This window comes from Lissotriton vulgaris, chromosome 1_1 (genome assembly GCF_964263255.1).
Source record: "Lissotriton vulgaris chromosome 1_1, aLisVul1.2, whole genome shotgun sequence".
NCBI classification, from domain to species: domain Eukaryota; kingdom Metazoa; phylum Chordata; class Amphibia; order Caudata; family Salamandridae; genus Lissotriton; species Lissotriton vulgaris.
In genome coordinates, this window is record NC_141685.1 from 40,317,289 (window position 1) to 40,345,120 (window position 27,832).

General features: G+C 46.9%; 1 pseudogene; it reads left to right on the forward strand.

The window, feature by feature from the left end:
* The window catches only part of LOC147737111 (uncharacterized), a 305,409-nt pseudogene that overhangs the window by 250,758 nt on the left and 26,819 nt on the right, over nucleotides 1-27,832 (forward strand).

Below are 27,832 nucleotides of genomic sequence, written 5' to 3' on the forward strand. Positions count from 1 at the left end.
TACAAGAGCTCCATTAAGTTGTCGGAGATTTAAGCGCATTCCCTGGTGTGGCATAAAGCCCGATTGATCAGGGTGATCCACTGTTGCAATTACTGTCCGCAGGCAGATCGCCAGGGCCTACACAAGGACCTTAGTCTCAAAATTAAGCAGGGAGAGAGGTCTATAAGACCCACACTCAGTTGCTGGTTCGTCCTTTTTTGGGATGACCGCCACCTCAGACGTTCTTTGGTCCTCTTATTTTCAGGCAGTCTGAAACCTCCTCTGGATGCATTCCCTGATTTTATCCATCATGCTTTTATATAATTCTAAGGGTAGCTCATCAGGCCCCGTCGCTTGCCCTGTTTGCAAGGTTCTTATTGTCTTATTTATTTAGTCTACTGTCAGGTCTTGGTCTAGTGCGTCTCGGTCCTCATTCGTTAGCATTGGCAGGGTCAGGTCTTTCAGGAAGTCTCTCCCAGTATTTCCTTCCCCTTGTTGTCAGTGTCCTCAAGGATCCAGTTCCGTCCTTTGTCTTGTCTCTCTAACCATGTAAGCAACTCATTGGCTTTATCACCAACATCATAGAGACAATTCTGGGTAGCCAGCGCATGAGTGCACGCTATTTTCCATTAGTGCTCTTAATGTGTGCTGCTTCAGTTGATGGTGTAATGGGAGAGAAACTGATTCCCCACTTGCCAAGCGTGCCTCCAGGAAAGCATATTCCCTGTTTTGAGAATCGCACTTCAATTTACGTTTCTTCGGCATTCCCCCAATCAAGGCTTGTGTCTGGCCTCGAATCACTGCCTCAACAGACCGCCCGTTCTCCTTAAAATAAAAGTCTGCTCCATCTCTCATACGAGCTTTGAACATCTTGTCTTATAAATATCACAGATTAACCCTTGGGGGTAGCATGGAGTCCACAACCGGACCATCGAGTTGCACCTCCATCAGCGAATGGTCTGAGATTCCCCCTGCTATGTGTGTAGCGGCACTAAAATCAACTTTATGGACAGTCTGGGTGAAAAGATAGTGCAGGCATGACAGACTACCATGTGCAGCAGACAGGTGCGTCCGGTTCTGATACCCCCTTCCCTCTAGGGGCATTTAGGAGTATAATGAATATAGTATAGGTGCAGTTCTGTCACTCCAGTCACCCCAATGCGTATATGCTCTGTCGTAAGCGTCTTACCCTTTCACAGGATGAGTCAGTCTTGTCTGGGTCTCTTTCCTGTTTCCCGGCACTTGAATGGCACACGCAAACACTCGAGAGAGCAGTGACCCACCAGCAGGCTTTTGTGGAGTGTTTTTGTCCTGGAGGTAGTGCTGCATTCAGTAGGGCACCCAATCTGTTTTTTAGGTCGAGCTCTCGACCTATTGTGGCCAAGTAGCTCCTCAAGGGGCGTAGAGCGGTGCACGCGCGGCGATTCAGGAACGTGAATGCGCACGTACAGGCATACACACATCTCTTGCTCCACTTTCACACTCACGAAGCACACACGCACGCACGCACGGACGGACACACACACACACACACACACACACAGTGCAGACACACACACGTGCCAAGCCCCACTTGCCAAGCCCCACTTACCTCATCAGTGGCTTCAGCCGCCACTCCTGACGCCACCGGTCCTCTGGCCATCCACTCCATGGGCGCAGGCTTCTCCCAAAGACGGAAGTCCCGCCCCACGACAGCCGTGAGCGTGCACATCCCGAAACCGGAAGTTCGGGAGTGTGCACGCTCACAGCTTACTGTACGAGAAGCCACTGGGTTATTTTTGGCATATTTAATTTTAAAGGATAGCCTAGATTAGCATGGGCAATCATTTGTGTAGTAAGTGGCTAAGTGGCGCCTTGCGGTGCAAACAGCTCCAGCTACAACTTCAGCATGCTCAAGTAATTGTTTGGTCAAAAGTGGATGCGAGGTAAGTTCCAGACACTTGCCTATCCGTGTCAAGCGGTTTAAATCGGTAAGAACAGCGCAAAGACCCCATGGATCCCACACACAGGCAGATCTTCTGAAGTAGTAATAGCTGTGAGCGTGCACATCCCGAAACCGGAAGTTCGGGAGTGTGCACGCTCACGGCTTGTTGTTCTGTTGCACATATTCACTTTCATGGCAGCCTTAAAACATTCCTGATGAATTAAAACTTACTGCGTGCTCTCCCTGAGAAGGAAATTCTTTTAAAAACTTTCTTCGGCTGTGGTTGACAAGAAGGTGACGTTCATTTTTTTTTTTAAGCAAATAGCCCTGCGTTTCTTTAATCTGCCGGTATTGGTTGACATTGTGATGTTTGGTGAAGTCCTGGCAGCTAGCATTTTCATATGTCTGTAGCACAGTGTGAAAAAGAAGAATGTTGACAAATATTGTCAAAATAATGATTCAATACACATTTAATTTTGCTACTGTCTGTGAACATGCATTGAAATATATTTCTGTTGTAAACTCGACTCGCAACTGGGAGTGTGTGTTAAATGAAGGAGCACACCGTACACTTTGGGACTGAACTGTTTTCTTGTCTTGATGGGGCTACAGCAGTTGCCTGCAGTGAGCAACAATTAAGTCAATGCTTTGTTAGCTGAGAATTGGAGTTAAAATTCAGCCTTACCGTTCGACACAGAGATTTTAGGATGCATTCTGGTCAAATGTGTCCGTTTCATGTTTCAACGCTGCCTCTACAGGCTAGCATCACCTATTCCTTACACTGATTATTTAACTAGAAAGACGATGAGGTCATCGTTGACAGTAACAAATCCCTTCAGTATCTTTTAATGTACCTGCTATTGTTTAATAAAATCTCATTCCACTGGTTTGCCGTCTCCTTAGTGCATAGCACACTACAGATTCCCCGTATTCCCATTTAAACAGAGACCTGCTTCCACAAAGAGGACGAGGAAGGTAATGTTAAAATGACATGGGGTGGTTGCGAATCCAAGTACTTTAACTGTTGTCATGCCAGATGATGTGGCTATAAATATAACAATATTCTCTGCGCAGCGCTATGTTTTTAGGTCTCGTCTATTATATTCCGCAAGGAATAAATAGACGAGAGTATTGTGGGCAAACCAAGCTCTGAAACCATCACAGACTTTGGACAGTTCGTGTGGAGCACTCGTGCGGAAAGCGCGTCCACATCAAAGCCATCAGCCTCCCTCCCACAGGCATCTGTTGGTTCCCCAGCGTTGGCGCAGTGCGTGCTCGGCCTCACTTCTCCTCCCCCCTAATTACATCCCTTACATCCCTAATTTCACTTTCACGGACGCGAGGCCTTGAGCTTCACTTCAAAGGCATCCTCCCTTTGTGGTCTGTCCGACCACTTTACTGTGTCCTTCGTTGTCTCTCTTTCTCTCTGACTCTACTGATATCCCTCACCCAATCTGTGCCCCCTCATCTCAGCGTCTCCTTCGCCCTCCCCCCACTCACCCTCTCTTCCCACCCTCACCCTATCTCTAATTTTACTTTTAACTTCTCTCTGACCCCTCGTCTCCTCTTCCCGTGCCCCTCGTGCATGTCTGCCTCGCTGCCCCTCTCCAGGCGCTCATGTCTCCCTCGACTCCTCCTTTCTACCATCCTCCCTCTTTCCCGTCATCTTTTCTCACATGTATCTCTCCTATCACCCCCTCCCCCTCATCTTCCCAGATGTGTCCCCCCCCCTCCCATGTCTCTTTCTGTTGTCCTCTGTCTCACTCAGCCCTTCTCTCATCCTTCCTGTTTTGCGCGCCCTCCATTTCGTTATGCCCCTCTTTCCCTTATGCCACCTCTCATCTCCGTTATGCCTGCACGTGAGGATACTGAAAGCATCAACATGCGCCCTCGGCCTCTTTCCAGCTCGGATTCATGCACAGCGGGGATGGGTGCAATGCCAGCGTCTCCGGTACTGGCAAACGCTGCAGGCAGCATTCCAGTCCATCGTTTTTCGCCCACTATGTCACTCGACAGACACCAGCACGTGCACAGCAGCTTTGGAGCTGCCCCGTCCAGCCCCAGCGGGCAGGCCAGGGCTTCTCTGGATGGGAGACAAGCCACTGCTGACCGTTCCAGCCCATGTCTGCCCGGCCAGGGGGTGGAGTCCTAGTTCTGTGGCAAGAGGGCAGGTGCCTAATTGGTTTCCGGTGCTGAGAGATAAGCAAAATGGCAGTTTATGAATACAGTATGCATTGAAAATTACTAATACCTGCCTCCCCAGACTATATTTTAGCTATGGGGATTTGGAATAAAGAGCACTTGCTACCCAACATATGCCCTCATGTCAAATAGAACCTCTGGTAAAAAGTACACCATCATGAAGTTACCTATTGTATTTTTTGGTCGGGAGGGGGAACATGCCTTTATGCATTGGGGTGTAGAGGAATGACTTGGCAAACTGGATGACTAGCTTATTGCAAGAGACTGAGTGGTTCAAGGTTTACATCACTCTACCGCCCTCACTCTACCGCCCTCACGCTACCGCCCTCACTCTACCACTCTACAGCCCTCACTCTACCACCCTCACTCTACCACTCTACCGCCTTCACTCTACCACCCTCACGCACTCATTCTACCACTCTACCGCCCTCACTCTACCACTCTACTGCCCTCACGCTACCGCCCTCACTCTACTGCCCTCACTCTACTGCCCTCACTCTACTGCCCTCACTCTACCGCCCTCACTCTACCACTCTACTGCCCTCACTCTACCACTCTACTGCCCTCACTCTACCGCCCTCTCTACCACTCTACCGCCCTCACTCTACCGCCCTCACTCTACCGCACTCTCTACCACACTCACTCTAACACTCTACCGCCCTCATTCCCTCACTCTACAACTCTACCGTCCTCATGCCCTCACTCTACCGCCCTCACTCTACAACTCTACCGTCCTCACGCCCTCACTCTACCTCCCTGACTCTACCACTCTACCACCCTCACTCTACCACTGTACCGCCCTCACTCTTATCCATCGCCCTCACTCTTATCCATCGCCCTCACTCTTATCCATCGCCCTCACTCTTATCCATCGCCCTCACTCTTATCCATCGCCCTCACTCTTATCCATCGCCCTCACTCTTATCCATCGCCCTCACTCTATCTATCGCCCTTACTCTAGCTCTCTTCCACCCCACCTCCTTCTTTATATCCATGTTCTCTTCACCTGTGTTGATCTGCTGCTCTCTTCCACCCCGCCTCCTTCTTTAACGCTGTTCTTTTCTCCTGTGCTGATCTCCTGTTCCCTTCCACCACCTGCTTCTCTAACTCCCTGTTCTCTTCTCCCATGCTGATCTGCTGTTCGCATCCTCCCGCCTCCTTCTCTAACTCCCTGTTCTCTTCTCCTGTGCTGATATGCTGCTCTATTCCACACCGCATCCTTCTTTAACTCTGTTCTTTTCTCCTGTGCTGATCTGCTGCTCTCTTCCACCCGCCTCCTTCTTTAACTCCCTGTTCTCTTCTCCTGTGCTGATCTGCTGCTCTCTTCCACCGCACCTCCTTCTTTACATCCCTGTTCTCTTCTCTTCTCCTGTGCTGATCTGCTGCTCTCTTCCACCCCACCTCCTTCTTTACATCCCTGTTCTCTTCTCTTCTCCTGTGCTGATCTGCTACTCTCTTCCACCCGCCTCCTACTTTAACTCCCTGTTCTGTTCCCCCGTGCTGATCTGCTGCTCTCTTCCACCCGCCTCCTTCTTTAACTCTGTTCTTTTCTCCTGTGCTGATCTGCTGCTCTCTTCCACCCGCCTCCTTCTTTACCTCCCTGTTCTCTTCTCCTGTGCTGATCTGCTGCTCTCTTCCACCCCACCTCCTTCTTTAACTCCCTGTTCTCTTCTCTTCTCCTGTGCTGATCTGCTGCTCTCTTCCACCACACCTCTTTCTTTACATCCCTGTTCTCTTCTCTTCTCCTGTGCTGATCTGTTACTCTCTTCCACCCGCCTCCTACTTTAACTCCCTGTTCTGTTCCCCCGTGCAGATCTGCTGCTCTCTTCCACCCGCCTCCTTCTTTAACTCTGTTCTTTTCTCCTGTGCTGATCTGCTGCTCTCTTCCACCCGCCTCCTTCTTTACCTCCCTGTTCTCTTCTCCTGTGCTGATCTGCTGCTCTCTTCCACCCCACCTCCTTCTTTAACTCCCTGTTCTCTTCTCCGGTGCTGACCTGCTGTTCTCTTTCACCCCACCTCCTTCTCTAACTCCCTGTTCTCTTCTCCTGCACTGATTTGCTGTTCTTTTCCACCGCATCCTTCTATAACTACCGGTTCTCTTCTGTGCTGATCTGCTGTTCTCTTCCACCGCCTCCCTCTCTAGCTCCCTGTTCTTTTCTCCTGTGCTGATCTGCTGCTCTCTTCCACCCGCCTCCTTCTTTACCTCCCTGTTCTCTTCTCCTGTGCTGATCTGCTGCTCTCTTCCACCCCACCTCCTTCTTTAACTCCCTGTTCTCTTCTCCTGTGCCGATCTGCTGTTCTCTTTCACCCCACCTCCTTCTCTAACTCCCTGTTCTCTTCTCCTGCACTGATTTGCTGTTCTTTTCCACCGCATCCTTCTATAACTACCGGTTCTCTTCTGTGCTGATCTGCTGCTCTCATCCACCCACCTCCTTCTTTAACTCCCTGTTCTCTTCTCCTGTGCTGATCTGCGGTTCTCTTTCACCCCACCTCCTTATCTAACTCCCTGTTCTATTCTCTTCTCCTGTGCTGAACTGCTGCTCTCTTCCTCCCCACCTCCTTCTTTAACTCCCTGTTCTCTTCTGCTTTGCTGATCTGTTCCTCTCTTCTACCCATCTCCTTCTCTAAATCCCTGTTCTCTTCTCTCAAGCTGATATGCTGCTCTCTTCCACCGTGCCTCCTTCTCTAACCCCCTGTTCTCTTTTCCTGTGCTTATCTGCTACTCTCTTCCACCCCACCTCCTTCTTTAACTCTGTTCTTTTCTCCTGTGCTGATCTGCTGCTCTCTTCCACCCCACCTCCTTCTTTAACTCCCTGTTTTCTTCTCATGTGCTGATCTGCTGCTCCCTTCCACCCGCCTCCTTCTTTAACTCCCTGTTCTCTTTTGCTGTGCTGATCTGCTGCTCTCTTCCACCCACCTCCTTCTTTACATCCCTGTTCTCTTCTCTACTCCTGTGCTGATCTGCTACTCTCTTCCACCCGCCTCCTACTTTAACTCCCTGTTCTGTTCCCCCGTGCTGATCTGCTGCTCTCTTCCACCCGCCTCCTTCTTTAACTCTGTTCTTTTCTCCTGTGCTGATCTGCTGCTCTCTTCCACCCGCCTCCTTTACCTCCCTGTTCTCTTCTCCTGTGCTGATCTGCTGCTCTCTTCCACCCCACCTCCTTCTTTAACTCCCTGTTCTCTTCTCCGGTGCTGACCTGCTGTTCTCTTTCACCCCACCTCCTACTCTATCTCCCTGTTCTCTTCTCCTGCACTGATTTGCTGTTCTTTTCCACCGCCTCCTTCTATAACTACCGGTTCTCTTCTGTGCTGATCTGCTGCTCTCATCCACCCACCTCCTTCTTTAACTCCCTGTTCTCTTCTCCTGTGCTGATCTGCGGTTCTCTTTCACCCCACCTCCTTATCTAACTCCCTGTTCTATTCTCTTCTCCTGTGCTGAACTGCTGCTCTCTTCCTCCCCACCTCCTTCTTTAACTCCCTGTTCTCTTCTGCTTTGCTGATCTGTTCCTCTCTTCTACCCATCTCCTTCTCTAACTCCCTGTTCTCTTCTCTTCTCTCATGCTGATATGCTGCTCTCTTCCACCGTGCCTCCTTCTCTAACCCCCTGTTCTCTTTTACTGTGCTGATCTGCTACTCTCTTCCACCCCACCTCCTTCTTTAACTCTGTTTAATTCTCCTGTGCTGATCTGCTGCTCTCTTCCACCCCACCTCCTTCTTTAACTCCCTGTTTTCTTCTCCTGTGCTGATCTGCTGCTCTCTTCCACCCGCCTCCTTCTTTAACTCCCTGTTCTCTTTTGCTGTGCTGATCTGCTGCTCTCTTCCACCCACCTCCTTCTCTAATTCCCTGTTCTCTTCTATTCTCCCGTACTGATCTGCTGTTCTCTTCCACCGCCTCCCTCTCTAGCTCCCTGTTCTCTTCTCCTGTGCCGATCTGCTGTTCTCTTCCACCCGCCTCCTTCTTTAACTCCCTGTTCTCTTTTGCTGTGATGATCTGCTGCTCTCTTCCACCCACCTCCTTCTCTAATTCCCTGTTCTCTTCTATTCTCCCATACTGATCTGCTGCTCTCTTACATCGCCTCCCTCTCTAGCTCCCTGTTCTCTTCTCTTCTCCTGTGCCGATGTGCTGTTCTCTTCCACCCGCCTCCTTCTTTAACTCTCTGTTCTCTTCTGCTGTGCTGATCTGCTGCTCTCTTCCACATACATCCTTCTGTAACCGCACACACACATACATACAACTACGCACACACAAACACACATCACCCCACACATCACCCCACACATCACCCCACACATCACCCCACGCATCACCCCACGCATCACCCCACGCATCACCCCACGCATCACCCCACGCATCACCCCACGCATCACCCCACGCATCACCCCACGCACAACCCCACGCACAACCCCACGCACAACCCCACGCACAACCCCACGCACAACCCCACGCACAACCCCACGCTCAACCACACTCTATCTATCGCCCTCACTCTATCTAGCTAACGCCCTCACGCTATCTAGCTAACGCCCTCACGCTATCTAGCTAACGCCCTCACGCTATCTAGCTAACGCCCTCACGCTATCTAGCTAACGCCCTCACGCTATCTAGCTAACGCCCTCACGCTATCTAGCTAACGCCCTCACGCTATCTAGCTAACGCCCTCACGCTATCTAGCTATCGCCCTCACGCTATCTATCTATCGCCCTCACTCTATCTATCTTTCACCCTCACTCTATCTATCTATCTTTCGCCCTCACGCTATCTATCTATCTTTCGCCCTCACGCTATCTATCTATCTTTCGCCCTCACGCTATCTATCTATCTTTCGCCCTCACTCTATCTATCTGTCTTTCGCCCTCACTCTATCTATCTATCTATCGCCCTCCCTCTATCTATCTTTCGCCCTCACTCTATCTATCTATCTATCTATCTATCTATCTATCTATCTTTCGCCCTCACTCTATCTATCTATCTATCGCCCTCCCTCTATCTATCTTTCGCCCTCACTCTATCTATCTATCTATCTATCTATCTATCTATCTATCTATCTATCTATCTATCTATCTATCTATCTATCTATCTATCTATCTTTCGCCCTCACTCTATCTATCTATCTATCGCCCTCACTCTATCTATCTATCTATCGCCCTCACTCTATCTATCTATCTATCGCCCTCACTCTATCTATCTATCTATCGCCCTCACTCTATCTATCTATCTATCGCCCTCACTCTATCTATCTATCTATCGCCCTCACTCTATCTATCTATCGCCCTCCCTCTAGCTATCTATCGCCCTCACTCTATCTATCGTCCTCCCTCTCGCTATCTTTCGCCCTCACTCTATCTATCTTTCGCCCATCTATCGCCCTCACTCTATCTATCGCAGCACCACAGCATCACTCAGGGGTACCACAGCATCACTCAGGGGCACCACAACATCACTATGCGCTACCACAGCATCACTGAACGCCACAGCATCACTCGTCGCCACCACAACATCACTCAGCGCCACCACAGTATCAATCTGTGCAACCATTCAACAATAACTGGTTCAAATATTTTCTCTCAATGTTTCAAGCTTTATTACAAATGTCACAAAAAGATGTTAATATTTCACTTCTGTTCTTGGATTTTCATCACAATAAAATGCACTGAACATAATCTTCACAAAAGTTATTTACAAAAGTTTAAGCTATTGCCATTATAAATTACAATAACTTTTATTTAAGTATTAATTATTTAAAAAAATTAAAAGCCATTGTTATTTGTAATATCAATACATCTAAGTCACGTAAATACAAAACATGTTGCATTACAAATGCTATAGGTGTCACATTTGCAAAAGATAAAAGTATTGGCATTGTAATTGACAAAGCTATTAATTTCGCTATTTTCAAAACCAACACATAAATTAAAAAAAATTAATTTACAAGACCAATAGCTCAAACTTTCCTAATGCGAGACCTATTGCATTGCAAATGCTTGTTCTTTGCAGTTGCCTGAAGATCAGCAGTCCCAAAGTAGCAGTTACTCCTGGCCTGTCGGTAAGTGCAGCCCCTCTGGAGGCCCGACCGTCAGCAATTGAGCCCACACTGTGGCCGGGTGGACCACAGGCGTAAGCTCAGACATTGTGTTCGACACTGGAGTAAGTGTAGTCCCTCATGGGCCTCTGACACAGAGTAGTCTGGAATTCAGCCACTAAAAGCCCAACTCAGGCTTTCCAGGAAGTCAGTAGATTCAGACCCTGTTTTGTTAGGAATTTGGCAAATACAACCTTGAACGGGCAGGTTGGCAGCACACAATCGTCCAACTGGGCCTCAACAATCACGTTGTCCTAGCGTACTATTTTCTGCCCTGAACTGTTGGGAGAGTCTTGGGGGTGGAGCTGGGGGGTGTCCCTTAGACTAGCGGTTTACTCTGTCGCACTCTCACATTGCATTTATCCTGCGCACACCAACACCCTAAACACGCACTTGATGTTAGCACAAAGTCTGGGCACAGGCATAGAAATGGAGCATTACATGGGTGTGTCAGTAGGACGCCACTCCGCTGACCATGATGCAAAGATCACATCAGGCTATTGATCCTTACAACAGGGTGCATTGCCACCACCGCTCTAGCTGTAAAACCCATGACAGTCCTCTGACTTAAATAAGGGCACAATTGGTGTGACCCTCCAGGTCACAGGACCGGTCCAAGACCTCTCATAGTCCCTTGTTAGAAGTTGCACAGTGCTGGAGTGGCAGAAAAATCTCATGTAATTGTTTTTTTTTTACTTTGTAGTGGATTTACCCCAGTAACGTCCAGTTACAAGTTTGACGCCATGGACTGGGCAGTTGCCACAAGGAACAGATTCTTTTGCCTGTCAAACCACATGCCATTCACTATTTCATAGTGTTTTTCTGCTTTTATTTACCACTTGTTTTAAGCAGGTGGTAGGTATATGCATGTGGTTGGTTGGGGGGAGAAAGGTGAAGCAGGGGAGGGAAGGGGAAAGCATTTTCTAACAGAGGGAGTAAGGTAAATTTTATTTGCATGATTAACAAAAATCTTACAATTACTACATTCTTAAAGAAAACACACCAATTTAAATACAGACCAACAATTTTAAAATTTCAAAAAATCCAAATTAGTTTTCTTGAATAACATAAACACAATTTATAGACATTACATCAGACCGTCATCTTTCCAGGACTTAATATCAATTGTGTCAATTAATATTTCTGTAATGTACGTGTGATGTCATAAAAATAATCCTAAATGTTGTCCTTAATTATCTTAGACTTCCAGATTTCCTGTGGGCAACTCACAAGTATTTGCGTTCATTTTAATACCCGACGGTCTAACTACCATGGCATGTCTGCAGGTACGAACACCTCTGTCAATGAAGCAGTTTTTCAAATGTCGTTTTCTTTCCGCCATCATTACTACACATATACAACAAAATGCTAAATACGTTCGTCCCATAGATTGCATAGGCTGCACATAGTCGGCTTAGATGGTCTCAACCAGGGCACTACATGTTTTAAGCCAGGTAAGTTGCCGAATCGTGCGTTCATAAAGGTGTTTTTGGTTTGTAGAGACCATGGTATTTCTGAATATGGTTGGACCTTAAGACTTGTATATTCCTGGACCAACATCCATGCGTGGGATCTCTTAATAAACAGTTCTTTTGTCTTTTAAAAGTGACATTTTTTTATTTATTTTTTATTTTCAAAAACCTTTATTAAGGAATATCAACATGGCAGATACAATACACCTTGCAGAACCGCCGCGCGCGGTAGCAAGATAAATTACAATACAGACATTGAGTTGCAATTGGGTTACGTTTACAGCAATTCAGTAAAACCAGGGATGTCAAAGTCACAGAACCACAGTCCAGGGCTACAGCCTCCCAAGGGGAAGCACGCATAGAAGCACAATAACAGATGAAAGTCTAAAGCAGCAGGGGTGCAGATGGGGAGGTGGGAGCATTCACTAACCAACACCGGTGACCGCCGCCGACCCAGGGCCGGCGGGGAGCACGTTAGACGTAGCGCCGCTGGGGTGGGAGCGGAAAAGGAGATAGATGACCGGGGGGCCCAAATGTCAACAGGGCGGGACCTGGCAGGCATTAAATCCCAAAACTCAGAGAGGAGTCTGGCATCGAGAGACATCCTCCAACCAACTCTCGACCCTAGGAGCAGGCTGCCGACCCCAACACACCCTACGTCTGGCGAGGACCAAAAGCATCGAAATCAGGCAGAGGGAAGCATCAGGGCAAAACTTAACAAAGCCAAGAAGGCACAGGGGAGGGTCTGGGCGCACTGCAGTACCGGTGATGTCAGAGACGGTGGAGCACACCGCCTGCCAGAACTCAAGAGACCTTGGGGCAGAGCCAAGCTAAATGGAGCAGCGCAACGCATACACGTATCTCCAGGGGTGAGCCCGAACCGGTGGAGCAGCACTGGGGTGCGGTAGAGTCTGTGCAAGTACTTGAAGTGGATCAGGCGGAGCCGGTAATTAAGGGACAACTTTTTGGTTTGATTACAGCAATACAACCAGTCGGCCTCCGAAATGTCAATTCCAAAGTCTGCGTAATCCGATGAGATAGGGGCAGACCCCAAGGACAAAGCGTACAGTTTGGTGATTAACTTGTGCGGCGACGTGGAAGTATGAATGAAGTCCAGAGCCGGTAGAGTGGGCGGGGGCTGAGGCAATGTGGAGTGCAGTTTGCGGCAAGTGGCACGTAACTGATAAAATAGTAGCGTGTCCTGCAACCCCGGAGACTCTGGAAGAGTGTAAAAGGAATTCTCCGGGTAAAGATCCGCCACCGTTCTCAGGCCCAAGCGCGCCGCGTGTCGGGACATGCTGGAAGACTGGAGTGAAGGGAAATCTGGGTGATCCGAAAGTCAGGCGCATCCATCCCACCTGCAGACATAGGGAGGGTGAGGATATTGTAGGCCACCCTGGGTTGTTCACCTGCCCAAATAGGCGAAATGACTAGAGAGCGAAGTTTGCGAAACAAATGAGAGGTGAGGGGGATAGGTATGTTCAAGAAGAGATAGAGGAATTTAGGCAGGACCACCATTTTTGGTATGGCGATACGGCCAGCCAAGGATAGCGGCAGTCGGCTCCACAAAGGGATTCTGGATTCAAGCCAATCAACAGCACGCCCTAAGTTTGACCTCCACAATTCATCCAAATCCCTAATTAACCAGATGCCCAAATAGTGTGTGGGGCCAGATGCCCACACAAATGGAAAGTCCGGTGTTAAGGGGACAGTAGCATCAGTCAGGGGAAATAGGACCGACTTACTCCAGTTCATCTGGATGCCCGAAAGCCCGCCAAAACGTATGATTTCCCAAACCAGGGGGCTAAGGTTTTTCTGGGGGTGGCTGACATATAGGGTGACATCATCTGCATACATTTAGACCAGGAGAGAGCGGGAAGAGAAACCAATGCCCCTGTGTGTATGGTGCTGCCGTAGCCTGGCAGCCAGGGGCTCCATGGCGATGGCAAAAAGCAAGGGCGATAATGGACACCCCAGGCGAGTGCCACGGGCAATGTTGATCGGGTCGGATACCTGACCATTAATGCGGAACTGGTGTAAAGGAGTTTGATATTACTCAGAAAGTGAGCGCTGAAACCCATACGCGGTTGAATGATGAACAGGAACGGCCACTCCAACGTATCGAATGCCTTGGTGGCATCGAGCAGTGTGGCCACGGGCGGCAAGTTAGGGTTAATTTGATGCCGGACAGACAAAATGGTGTGAAGATTATGTGAGGTTGCCCTGCCAGGCATGGAGCCAGATTGATCCGGGAGATTTGGCGAAGGTTTTATTATCTGTGTTTATTAGGGAAAGAGGACGGGAGGAGTCATTACGGTCGGCAGGCTTGTCGGGTTTAAGGAGCAAATTTATCAATGCTTCGCGCAGGGACTGCGGGAATAGCCCGGTGTCGAAAGACTCATTATACATGGCCTCCAGATGCGGTGCCAGGATGTCAGCGAACGATTTGTAGAATGAGGCAGGCAGGCCATCCAGGCCAGAGGCCTTGTCGCTAGGTAAGCTGTTGATGGCTGCCAATATTTCTTCCCTGGAGAATGGCTCAACAAGAAATTTTCGATGGTAGTCTTCGAGCCAGACGAGGGCGAAGGACTAAACAAATTGGTCGAACTCCTCCCGTGGCAAGGGAGTTCCTACACAATAGTGGTGAGTAAAAGTTCAGAAAACGGGATTTTATATCTTCCGGAGAGGTGGTCCAGTCCAGGCTCTATCACTGAGAGCAGTTATAAAGGAGGCAGCGAGCGGTGGATGTAGGAGGATAGCAAGGGTACATCCCGGTCGGTGTCCCTCCCCAAAGCGTCACGCTCGACCCTCTCTACCAAGGAAGGACAGTTCACGGCCGGCTTCATCCGAGAATTCAGTATGCTTTTGGCAAAGCAGCGCCAGCGTCTCAGGGCTGGGGCACGCCGCCTGGGCGGCATCAAGCCACAAGTATTTCACTTCCATATACGGCTCGGGAGCAATTTTGCTTTTATTACTTTTATTAATGGGGTATAAGTTGGGCCTCCCAAGAAGCTATAAAGTAGGCAAAAAGCCCCTTGTAGACTTTGGGCTGTTTCCTTCATCTCCATTTTATGGTATGAAAAAGATCCTTTCTCGTCACACAGTAGCCCAAGATATTTATAACATTGAACTTTTTCTAGCTCTCGCTTTTTGTGTGACCGTTTGTATTGACTGCCCTACCGATTCTTGGTACTGACTTCCATTACTTTTGTTTTTGTTTCGTTTATTGTCATTTTGTTCTCAATTGAATACGTTGATGTTTTGTTTATTAATTGCTGCAGTCCTACCGTTGTTTGGCTTAGCAGGACGACGTCATCAGCGTATAATAAGTTCATTGCAAGGGTAAAGTCTGATAAAAATAGATTAAATAAATATGGAGCTAAAACACACTCTTGCTTTAGGCCTTGAGTTTTTTAAATTTTCCTCGAAAGCTTTGAACCATTCCCTAGCCGGACTCTTGTCCAGGTATCGGTATATAACAATTGTATTGCATTTAAAAGGCTGGAGCTAATGCCATAACGATCCAGTTTCCTCCATAAAATCTGCCTATTTATGCAGTCAAAGGCAGCTTTAAAATCAACGAAACATAAATATAATGGCTGTTTTCTTTTTTTATATTTTTCCATTAAAATTCCCGGTGTTAACACCTTTGTTGTTGTACCTTGACCGTGTACAAAACCTGATTGGTTAGGTGGAATTAAATAGTTTTCATTAGCCCAATCAATTAACTCCTTAAGTACAACCCATGCAACTAATTTAGCTTCGATATCTTGGAGCGTAATTAATCTGTAATTGGATGGGAGGGACCAGTCCCCACTTTTTTATATAGGAGAAATTATAGATCCGTTCCATGCCTCGGGGACTGTTCTTTATTGGAGAGCATGATTAAATACTGGTGTTCGATAGCTCGACCAATATGATGCTTTCTCCTTATACAACACAGTGGGAATCCCATGTGGGCCGGGGGCACCATTGGATCTCTGATTCTTTATTAATTTACATACTTGTTTTTCTGTTATCTTTCTTTTCTCCTCCTATTCCATTTATAGCCCAATCAGTAGAATTCACAGCCAAGTTAGGAGTAGGATTCAAATGCACATCTATGAACGATACCCATTACGATTCAGTTACTGTTGATGAAGTAGATTTCCTACTAGATCTACTCAGTTTGTTTACCAGAATCCAGAAGCCTCTTGACTTACTGCCTTTGCAAGCATATAGAGCTTTTGCCCACAACTATTGCTTTTCTTGCATTTTGTCCTTCCAGACCATTTTCCTTACTCCTGTATTTATCTTTTTAAGTTTTATTCTGTAAATTAAATTAACTGGGAACTTTTTTACCAATCTCAGGATTCTGTTAATTAATGGCTTTCAAACGAAATTATCACCAATGAAAATGCTGTTTTTTTCCTCCACTGACCTTTATTAGCATATTATTGAGATTGTGGTAATTAATTGCTTTGTGAAGAGAGACCATTTTTCGACAGCATTCGAATAATCTCCTTCGAGGTCAAAATCCACAATTGCCTGCGCAGTGTTTGTAATAGAATCTTTGGTGTTATCTGACCAATAAAGTTTCTTATAATTTACTGCCGTTATTTCTCCCGGAAGTGACCTATAGTTTTCAAATCTTAGGCCATTTAGGTTTAACTCAATTATTTGAGGATGGGGGTCGTTTAAATATATTCCCTCTTTCCGATAAGACAACATTTTATGAAATAGATTCAACAATGCTATTGTATAATCCTATTCTAGCACTATGATCCCCTGCTTGAAAAGTCCATGCTTTTGGCGAATCTTGAGGAAATCGCCCATTTTGCAGTCTGAGACCTCTGGTTTCTAATTCTTATACAAGAGTCTTGCCGATGTTTTCATTCTTTTGTTCCCTCATACCCATTGTTGATGAAAAACTTGGAATTGACCATAAGTAATTTTGCCGTTGTATTTCAACATCTCTATCGTAAGACCATAGCATATTCATGTTATAATCACCGGTAATAATATTCTCAGGTTGGGTGTCATTGTCCAGTTGTTGCAATATCATAATTATCAAATTGGTCGCCATTGTTCTTCGTAATTATATACGTTGATTACTACAAGAGATGTAATTATATTTTGTTCCTTGTATCGTATTTTGACAATTAGATAATCCTTTTGACTTGGGACGTCCATTTCACTTTCCATTTTTAGCTCAGTTGATATAAAAATAGCCAAACCCCACAAGGTCTGCCATAGTTACTTGTTCTCTTAGCTAATGAGTAATAACCCTATACCCTTCCAATCTAAAAAGAACTAAAGCCCAAGTCTCTTGTAAACAAATGATTTGAAAACAGCACAAAGTAGCGAGTTGGTTATTCTGAATCTTTGCTTGAACCCCATTTACATTCCACGAACATAATCTGACACTTTCATTCATAATAGTTGGCCCCCTTAAAGAAACTTCAGAGTGTAGATGTCAATCCTGCCTGACATTATGGAGGGCTGCTGTTAGCCAACCTAATTTGACAGTGTCAAATAATCGGTCTACTTTTTTTACCTCTAATAATTTTAAAAGATGCCCGTTGGTCATACCTGTGGGTTTTTTTAATATTGAGTATTTCTTATTATTATCGGTTCTCATTGGTTATGATTTTGTAATTTTGTTAAAACAAAAGGGCTAGGATAGGAAAGTTGCAGGGGAGTTGTTCTTTTTATTCCCCAGTCCCGAAAGAGATTATGTTCTTGCATAAAAGGCTGGCGGCAGTAGAAAGTGTCCAAATTACTAATGTTGATTCGCGATTATTATTCTTGATGTGTGGAATTCAATTGATTCTATGTCGGTACATTTACTTTTCTTTAATGAGGGTACTGCATTTTAATATGTTCCCACGAGTCATGATATCATTATTACCCCTAGATTTATATTCTGGCGTAGAAATTACCTGCACCACTCCTTCTTTTTGATCTGGGTTATTTAATTTAATTTGTTGCAGGCTATTTTCACCTTGAGCATGCTCAATTAACCTTCCATTATGATTACTAACAGTTTGAGACCATGATTGTCGATGTTTATGTAACTGCTTCGTTTTGGTTCCCAGATCTTGTGGTAATTTAATATCCTTCCAGGTTTTTTGTCAAAGATATTTTTATTGATTTTTTGAAAACAACTCACGGCACAGTCCGCCCATTTTCCCACACAGGGGCGATCAGACCAAAAGCCTTCAGGCAAAGCAAGCTAAGAACGAGCCCAAAGATCTACATTCACGTACCCCATTCCCAATGCACAGACCCACTGACAGGTTACAACTTCAAAACGTGACCGGTGCGCCATTAAGTCTCTCTCAGCATCAATGTCAATAGCAGAGTATTGGGCTTCACCGGTCTTGGTGAGGGATTTGTGCGTAAATGGGTCCATCAAGGGATAGTGGTCAATGCTCGTAAGCGGATAGGGATCGCCCTTTGGGGCTCAACAGGGAGACCTGAGAGAAGAACATAAATAGCAATCATGAGGTCAACAAACAAGCTAAACTCCCTCCAAACCCGCCCCCCGCAACCCCTCTTCTCCCCCCCCTTCCCCTCCCGGTGGTGGCGTTGTCCCTGATTGGTGTCGCAGATGCAAGATTACTTAGATTTGGAAGAGATGTGAAGCCCGAACTGTGGGGGGACAGACCGCTGAGGGCAACCCGCGGGACAGGAAGGCTACCAGTGGGCTCCAACTAAATTCAAAGTTCTTGAAGTCCTCCTGGAAGATGTCCGACATACGCTCCATACTGAGTAGCTTCCAGAGGCGGGAATGCCACAGGGACAGCCCCTATACAGAGCCACATAATTCTCTTGTCGGCCCTGGTTTGATGTTCCAACATAGGGTCTCGGACCTCCAGAAGAGTCTCAGCCATAGAGGTCGGTATAGGGTAGCCCAGTAGGTCCTTCACCTGTGCCAGAATTTCTTCCCAAAAGGGTCTAATAGAGGGACAATCCCACCAAATGTGTTGAAAGTCGCCCAGGAGCCCACACCCTCGCCAACACCTATCCAATGTCCCCGGGAAGATTCTAGCCAATTTAGAGGGGTACAGGTACCAATCAGTCATCGTCTTCAAGTGTGCCTCCCGAAGATCAGCAGAGTGATTAAATTTGAAAATATCGGACCATAGGTGTGACCACTCCTCTTCAGTAATGTCTCGTTGGGCTAACCCCTCCCACAGTGTCATGTAACGCGGCTGCGGCGACGCTATAGAGGAAAGCAGGAGCTTGTATAGGAAGGAGATGGCACCCTTCATGCCTGAAGATTTAACCAGGAAGGCTTCAAATTTGGTGAGGGAACGAGTTGCCCCATCCCGTATCTAGGGACCGAGGGCCCAGTGTTGCATCTGAGTGTAGTGGAAGTGTTCAGAGTCTGCTATCCCATAGTCCCTCTTGCAATTGTCAAATGTGAGGGGATCATAATTGTGAAACAGGTGGGTCAAGGCTAGGCAACCGCACTCCCTCCAGGTATCAAATGGCCCTTCTTGAAGTGCAGGGGGGAAAGCCTGGTTGAAATGGATAGGGGTAAAGGGCGAGGGAAAGGAAGACCAGGCCTCCAGTGTCGCCACCCAGTCCCTGACCGTCAAAGTGGTACGAGTCGGGGTGCTAAGGTAGGCGTTCTTGGGCCTGTCCTGCTTCGAACGCCAGATAAGGTCCCAGATCGTTCTGCCCGCCACACTGCGGTCCATGTGGAGCCAGTGCTTCTCGGATTCCTTCTGAGACCATTCAACTAGAATTCTGAGCTGGGCTGCCCTATAGTAAAGCTGCATGTCGGGGAGACCAGCTCCCCCCTCCCTCTGGGGACGTCGAATCACATGGAAGGGGAGGCGAGCTCGCCCTCCCTGCCAAATAAAGCGCAGGATCATTGTTTTCACCTTACTAAAGAATTCCCTGTCCATCTCAATGGGGAGTGACTGGAACAAGTATAACAATCATATAAAAAGGAGAGTCATCTTTACGGCCCTAACCAAGAGAGGAAAAGTGGCTTCCACCTCCTGAGCTCCGCTTGGATGCGGGTCAAAATCGGAGGGTAGTTGGCCTCGTACAATTGCTCCACCCTTGCACTCCCAGGTATTGTAGCGAAGAGGGCGCCCACGCCAGGGGCGACAGTGTTTTGAGGTGACAGGCCTCCGTCGGGTAGAGAGTAAGATTGAGTATGTAGGATTTAGTCAGATTGAGTTTGATGCCGGCCACTTTTTCGAAACGGCTCAGTTCTGTCCGCAGGTGTGGGAGAGACGTCCTTGGGTTGGATAGGGACAAGAGGACGTCATCAGCGAAGAGTGATATTTTATGGGATTCACCTGTGAATGGCAGGCCCTCAATCCCTGGGTGTTCTCTGATGGCGATAGCCAAAGGTTCTATACTAAGGGCAAACAGTAAGGGGGATAGGGGACACCCCTGCCTAGAGCCCCGGGAGTGATAGAAGGGAGCAGACTGGACACCATTCACTGAGACTCTAGATCTCGAGAGTTTATAGTTGGCTTGGAGCATTTGTATAAATGTGGGGGAGAAGCCAAACGCCTGAAGTGTGGCCATGAGGAACTTCCAATCAACACGATTGAAGGCTTTCTCCGCATCGAGCCCGACAAGGATGGCAGGGATTTTAAATCTGTTAGCTTTTTTCAATGAGATGGATGATGCGCCGTGTGTTGTCGTGCGTTTGCCGTCCCGCTATAAACCCTGACTGGTCTGGGTGGATGATGAGCGGCATAAGGCTGTGTAGACGTGTTGCTAGGATCGAAGAGTAGAGCATGACGTCAATGTTTAAAAGAGCGATAGGCCTGTAGGAGGCACAGAGCGTGGGGTCTTTCCCCGCCTTAGGGATCACCGATATCACGCTTCAGTCATAGATGTCGCCGCGTCCCCATCGGAGGCCATTCGGTTGAATTGTAAATTGTTGTGTCTTGTAAAGCGCACTGCTACCCGGAGGCCTCGTAGCGCTATAGACCGCTGGGGAACCCATCCTGGCTTTCCCTGTGAGATAGTCCCTCCTGGGGGTCTCCAAGGTGAAACAGCCGGACCAGGTGAACAGCCGGACCAGGTGGTGACCAATTGTATCCATCGGTGCCCGGTGCCTTGTGAGGTTTTAAAGCTTTGATAGCTGAAAGTGCCTCTTCTATTGTGATTGGGGCCGTTAACTCATCATTCCAAGCCTGGGAGACCTGTGGAATAGGCAGGTGCCGAAGAAAGTCACGCTGAGTGTCAGTGTCTAAAACGTCTGCAGAATACAGCGCTGTATAAAAGTCCCCGAATAGATTAGCCTTGTCTTTATCCTTGTGGGATAGCGCCCCCGAGGGGTCCCGGATGCCACCTATGTACTCCGGTTCTCGTTTGTCGCGTAACTGCCTCGCTAGGTGTTTCCCTATTTTATTGCCTTGAGTGTGGGATAGATTCCGTAGTTTAAGGAGAGTGAATTCGGCACGGTTGTTATATATAGCCCGCAGCTTGCCTCTGATGACTGTGAGGCTGCGAAGTGTCTGTCGGGTGGGTGTAAGTTTGTGGGCCTGTTCGACCGACGTCAGTTCCTCCTCCAACAGTTCCCTTACCTTTGCCCTCTGCTTGTTGCACTGGGCCAGGGACAGACTGATTTGCATATAGCCGGGTTCTGAGCTGGGATGGTGCAGTGAGCTAAATAACGGATCAAGCCCTGATCTTTGGACTGGGTAAGAGTGGTCTGCTTAATTCAGACACTCTGTTCATCACCACCCCCTTTTCTGAACCCCCTTTTCTGAATCGCTCTGCTTGTTTAGGGCGGAGTTCAGTGCTATGCACTTGCCCCGAAGCACAGCTTTAAGGGTGTCCTAATTATTATATTCAGAGGTGTCTTCCGGTTTATTTTGCTCATAGAAGTCCCGTATAGTCTCCCGAAGGAGGGTGCACGATTCCTTGTCCCGTGCTAAGGATGCCGGGAAATACCACCGAGCCGGTGAGGGGGCATTACCAAGCCAGGTCATGCAGATTGAGTACAAGCCGTGATCGGACACGGAGATGGGGAATATCTTAGCCTCCCGCAGCCCGCCCTGTAGAGACTGGCTGGCGAAGATGTAATCGAGCCTAGAGTAGGAGTGGTGTACATGGGAGAAAAAGGAATAGTCTTTGATGTGTGGGTAGGGGGCGCGCCAGATGTCCAGCAGTCCCATGTCGTGAATGAGCCCCTGAGTGTCAGAATGGATGGAGCCCAGGCCAGAGCGGTTAGTGTGCGTGCTGTCGAGGGAGGGGTGCCAAACCAGGTTGAAATCCCCCAGTAGAAATAAAGGGCCCTCAGCAAAGTCCGTCACTTTACCCAAGAGAGTGTATAGGAAGTCCTTCTGCCCACTGTTGGGGGCGTAAAGCGTAACAAAGGTGCACAGCTTCCCCCTCAGCCTCCCCTTGACCATCAGCCACCGACCATCTTTGTCATTAAGTATACCCATTGGTTGAAAGTGAGTGGAAGAACCAGTGGGGACCATTTGCACACAGACCGGCTCCAGGAGGGGTCGTATCACTGCACCACCAAAGCGCCACTGGGTTCCTGACGTTGTGGCCGCCCCCGCCGCTGTGCAGCGCCATCGCACGGCCGCGGAGCGGAGCGGACCACAACTCCCAGCGTGCCTAGCAGCTTTTCACCGCCCACTTCCGGTTCGAGCGCCAGGAGGCGCAACAAAAGGCAGCAGCCCCCTCCGCCTCGCGGACGCGCGCGGGCGGCGCCGGGCGGAGCCCGGGCAGAGGGCGGGCCGTCTGTGGTCGTCCGGGGACGACAGGGGACGGGACGGGCATCCCCCCTTTGATTTGCATACCGGACAATGGGTAAGCGCAAACTACAAACCTCTGTTAATGGGGGTACAACTAAGGCAAAAATTGCGCGGAAAACCCCTGCATCTTCTAACATTATGTCGTTCCTGACTACAGCTGTTGGTAAGCTAAATCAGGAAATAGCAGACAAAGAGCGCGAACTAGGCTTGGAACCCATACCATCGGATAGCCAAACTTTGCCCACATTGTCTACACACCCAATCCCTTTGGACCCGGTAATTGTGATTGAAAAAGCACCCATCTCTAGGGTACCAGATGCAGACAATATACTGGTTCAAGAAGGTGAGGAGGGGAAAGGGACTGATCGCCAAACTGTACACTCTTCCCAGGACTGCACCCAGGAACCTGAGCCTGAACCCCAAAGTAGCAAGCGCACTAACAAACACAGGCCATATGGTGCACAGCGTCGTAAGCAACAAAATCCCCCACTGAGTGCCCTAGAATTATCTATCAAGGACATGGTGGAGAAGGTCCTGGTTGACAAATTTGAAGGGGTACTTATACAAATCTCCACAGATATTATTGACACTTTAAGGGATTGTGTTTCCGATATTTTAAAGAAATGTGACAGGATAAATAAATTTGTAACCTCTTTCGAGAAAGATCAGCGGTCCCCACCACCCAATATTACCCCACAATCCCCTACCAACCCACAGAGGCAACCCCAATCCCCTATGGAGCAGGGGAATATTGTACGAGCCAACCCCCAGCTCCCACCCGTACCATCACAAGGGTTGATTGGTCAAGGAATGGGGCAAGGGGATAGCGAATTTAGCACTAAATTGCACTCCGCACCCAAACCCTGCCCTCCAAAGACTATGCCCCTGACATCTACTCAAGAAGGGCTTAACTCAGCAGGGTCAAGAAGACCTCGCCCCAGACCACCAGTTCACCTCCCACCAGAAGCTACACCTTTTGTAGCAATTTTGGTGAATATTCCAGTTTTACAACCTGGGGAAACTGAGTCAAATGACTCAGTACTTGACAATATAAAAACTTGGTGTAATGCTAATTGTACTGGCCCTAACAATATCTCTGAATACATCCAAACAGGTAGACGTGTGGACTGGGTGGGATATACAAAGAAGAAATTCCCTGGGGATTGTCTAATTGTTAACTTTAATCGACCCCATGAGGCATCCCGCCTATTTTGGGATGCAACTGAGATTAGAGAGGATAGAATAAGAGCAGTACCCTTAGGTTTCTTCTATCCCCCACCTGTACTCCCTAAAAAGCTCCCTGAAAGGGCTAGTCGCAATGTTCCCCCAACCAAAACTCACTGCATTAGCCCCTGGGCAACACAAACATCTGGTATGTTACCTAAAACCCATGTAAACCAGGGACGTGAATTAAGTAATGGTTTGGAGCTATCAAACATGTTTTCAGCTCTATCAAATTTGGAGGAAATTGATTGACTAGCTCCTGATGATAGTGTTACTGTCCCCTCGTCTACAACTAATAATAGCAATGTAAGGGGTTCTATAGTTAGCCTATTGAGTTGGAATATTGCAGGACTCCGCTCTAAAAGGGAAGATTTAAATTGGTTGAATATATTGAAAAAGTATGATGTGATAGCGTTGCAGGAGACATGGGATACGGTTTGTGATTTTTGGATAGATGGGTATACATCCTACTTTCTTGCTGCACAACCCTCAAATTCTGGTCGAAACAAAGGAGGTTTACAATTTTTAATGTCAGTTAAAATGAATGGAACTACAAAAGTAATAAACAATCTATCCCAAAAATTTTTAGCCTTGGAAGTCACATTGACTAATCAATCTAAATGCGTTTACATTAATTTCTATAACGCTACCCAAGGCACTGGTGATATCGAAAATCTCAATTCCCTGAATAAGTTTTTGTGTAATTTTAAAGAGAGTCAAACCGCGCCGACATATTTTATTTTGTTAGGAGATTTTAATGTACATTTATGTCAGCAAAACTGTCATTTCATAGATAATTTGAATGTAGACATGTTCCAACCCCCACATTTTGAACACTCTATTAAAGGATCGGCCCTAGAAAATCTGCTTCTAGAAAACGAACTGTATGAACCAGAGTTTTTTGATAGTAAAGAAAGGGTCTCAACCTACAGAGCCAGGGATTGTAACAGTATTATTGATTATATATTTATCTCACCAGTTATGTTGCAGAATGTTATTTTTTACAATGCTATACATACCATACATAGTGATCACAACCCGGTTGTGTTGAATATGGAGGATAATATTTTATCACTGTTTAATAAAAACCCAGAAGTAGATATCGCTGTTGATATCACTGTAAAGGATCAAGGGAGACGGGTGAAATGGAGTAAAGTTATACCTGAGGAGTTCTTTCACTCTCTTAATGAGAAAGTGGGCAGCGATATTAATGTTTGTAGAGAGCCCCTGAGATTTAAAGGGAACATCATTGGGTCTTTTGAAGCCATCTGTCGCCAGGTGGCAGATGACTTAAAATGTAAAGCCACAAAGAGAGAGAGAAAGGCTGAGGGGTGGTTCAATAATGCATGCTCCAAATCACATCGAGTACTCCAGAAAGCACTGAAAAAGGTTCCCCGTGATAGAATGGAGGTGGCGAGGCTTAGAAAACAATACAATCAGGATATCCTAGCTAGGAAAAAGGAAATCAAGAAACAGGCGTGGGATAATTTGTATGAAAAAGCTACCCTGAGGGACAGCGCAAAGTTCTGGACCATTGTTAATACGCCTCTGTTCAATGGGAAAGAAAATGCGCCATTGGAGCTAAATATCTCTGAGAAGGAATGGCTGGACCATTTCCAAAAAATTTATGGCAGCAACATTGACCTAGGACCTGTTAATTTAACATCAATCGACACTCAATCCCCCCTTCTAAGTTTTACCATTAAAGAGGTACAGAGTGCTATCGAAGGCATGTCATCACAGAAGGCCCCCGGGCCAGATGGCGTACCCGCTGATATGTACAAAACAAACTCAGCAATGTGGTCAGTTGTTCTTACTAATGTTTTTAACGTAGTTGGTATAGACAAGATAAGACCTCCAACTACTTGGTCAAAGGCTGTCATCATCCCCATATTCAAGAAGGGTCAAAGGGGGGACCCTAGATGCTACAGACCCATATCCCTGCTAGATTCCTCATTTAAAATCTTGGGTAAAATAATACTAGAGAGAATCTCAGCCTGGACAACCGACAAAAACATCTTGTGTGATGCACAGTATGGGTTTAGATCTGCCAGAGGTACAGAAGACCAATGCCTCAATTTGCACCTCATACTTAGCAAATACACTGTAGCATCAAGGGGGATGATGTATTTGGCCTTCATGGACTTGTCCACAGCTTTTGATCTAGTTAATAGGTCAAAGCTGTGGACAATACTCCTAGAAATGGGACTGGATCGGGCTCTTGTGAATTTTTTGGCGCGACTCCACAGTGATTTAAAGGCAACTATCCGCATGACCCAAGAAGGGAACTGTACCTCTTTTTTTAAATCGGGAAGGGGAGTGCGCCAAGGGTGCATCTTGGCACCTATGCTCTTCTCCCTTTATATTAATTCCCTTGGTGAGTCGCTAAAAACTGCCTCTGCAGATGTGCCCTGCATGGGTGGTTCCGTGACGCCGGTACTTTTATATGCCGACGACACGGTGCTGATGTCAAGGACCCCGAGGGGCCTTCAACACCTTCTTAACACCTTTGGGGCTTTTATGCAAGACCTGGATTTAGTGATTAACGCAGGAAAATCGCATGTCATGGCTGTGGGTAATTCTAAAAGTAATACCAGAACCCTGACTTGTAACGGTGCTGTACTTACTAAGGTTAAAACCTTCACATATCTAGGTGTGGTGTTCGACGAGAAAGGGACATGGGCACCACAAATCCAGAACAAGACCGCAGCAGTAAAAAGATCTTCTGCTGCCATACTGGGGTTCGCCAAACGTCTAGGCGGCAAACCACCAGAGGCTATATTATCCATATACAAAGCCAAAACCCTGGCAATAGCAAGATATGGAGCCTCCATCTGGGGATATAAGAACACAACCCAAATCCAAAGGGCAGAGAACATATTTCTGCGAACTGTTCTGGGCTTACCTAATTCCACACCTGCTCACTCAGTACATATGGAACTAGGGGTGGGTTACATTGAAGATATGTTGTCTCTTGCACCACTAAGGGCATGGATTAAAACTTGGCTTAATCCCAATTTAACTCTGAACCACACGATTATAAAAGACTGTATGGGGCGGGATCATGTGGCTGAGATCGAGTGGCTTTCTTATATTAAGAAAATAGCACAATATCTGGGCCGCCCTGATCTGTATACCAACCCTGAAGGCCTGCAAAAAGATGATATTAGTTGGGCAAAATCGGAATATATAAAGAAAAGAGAAGCCGAAAGAGAAACTCGCGAGATTATGAAGCCAACCGTGAGGTCCCATTTTTTGACAATAACATCCTTAGCTATCGAACCATACCTGGCGGTAGTAAACAAACCTTTCCACCGGTGGCTTCTCACTAAATTTCGCTTTGATCAGTCTCACTTCCTGCTGGGTGAATACAATAAATGGTGTAAACCACACGAGAACGCCCCCTGTAAGTGTGACGATTTCTCAGACCAAGATTCTCTTCATTTCTTCTTTTTTTGTCCTTTTTTTAGAATTGCAAGAGAGAAATATATTAAGCCCATATTAAATGATCATAAGTTTACCCAAGTGAAACCGGCCTTTCTGTTTTTACAGTTAATGGAAACACCCCTAATCATGTATGGGGTGGCAAACTTCCTCACTATGTCCATCAGGTCGCGTCGAAATAGAGCGAAGGCATCGATCAACTGTCCTAGCCTTTGTTAAAAACTGTACGCCCAGTCGGGGTAGCACTGTTAATATGATTGTATTATAGGTTTGTAAATTATTGTAAATATATTATTGAACAAACTCCATTCCATAAAACGTATAAATGAAATTGTGTAGTAAACCACAGACAGTGCAGTATTAGGATAAACATTTTAATTTTTCTATAACTTTTGTAAAAATGAAATTTGTAAATAGGAAATTTGTATTTGTATATAATGTGTCTTGTTTTTAAGCTATTTATATAAAAATTTTCTCTATATACTCCAATAATCAACTATGAATGTATAGCATACTTTTGTGATTTTAATTTAATCGAATAAAGTGTTTTTGACTCTGACTCTGACTCTGAGTGGAAGAACGAAATAGGAGTGCCACCCCTTTGTGCTTGGAAGGAGCGGAAGACTTATAAATAAGTGGGTACATTCTGTGTTTCAGGCGAAAGTCCTCAGTTTTCATTATGTGAGTTTCCTGAAGTGCAAGTATGTCTATGTTGTGGTCTGAGACTTACTTCCAGACTTTCTGCCTCTTCTGGGGGGAGTTGAGCCCCCTAACATT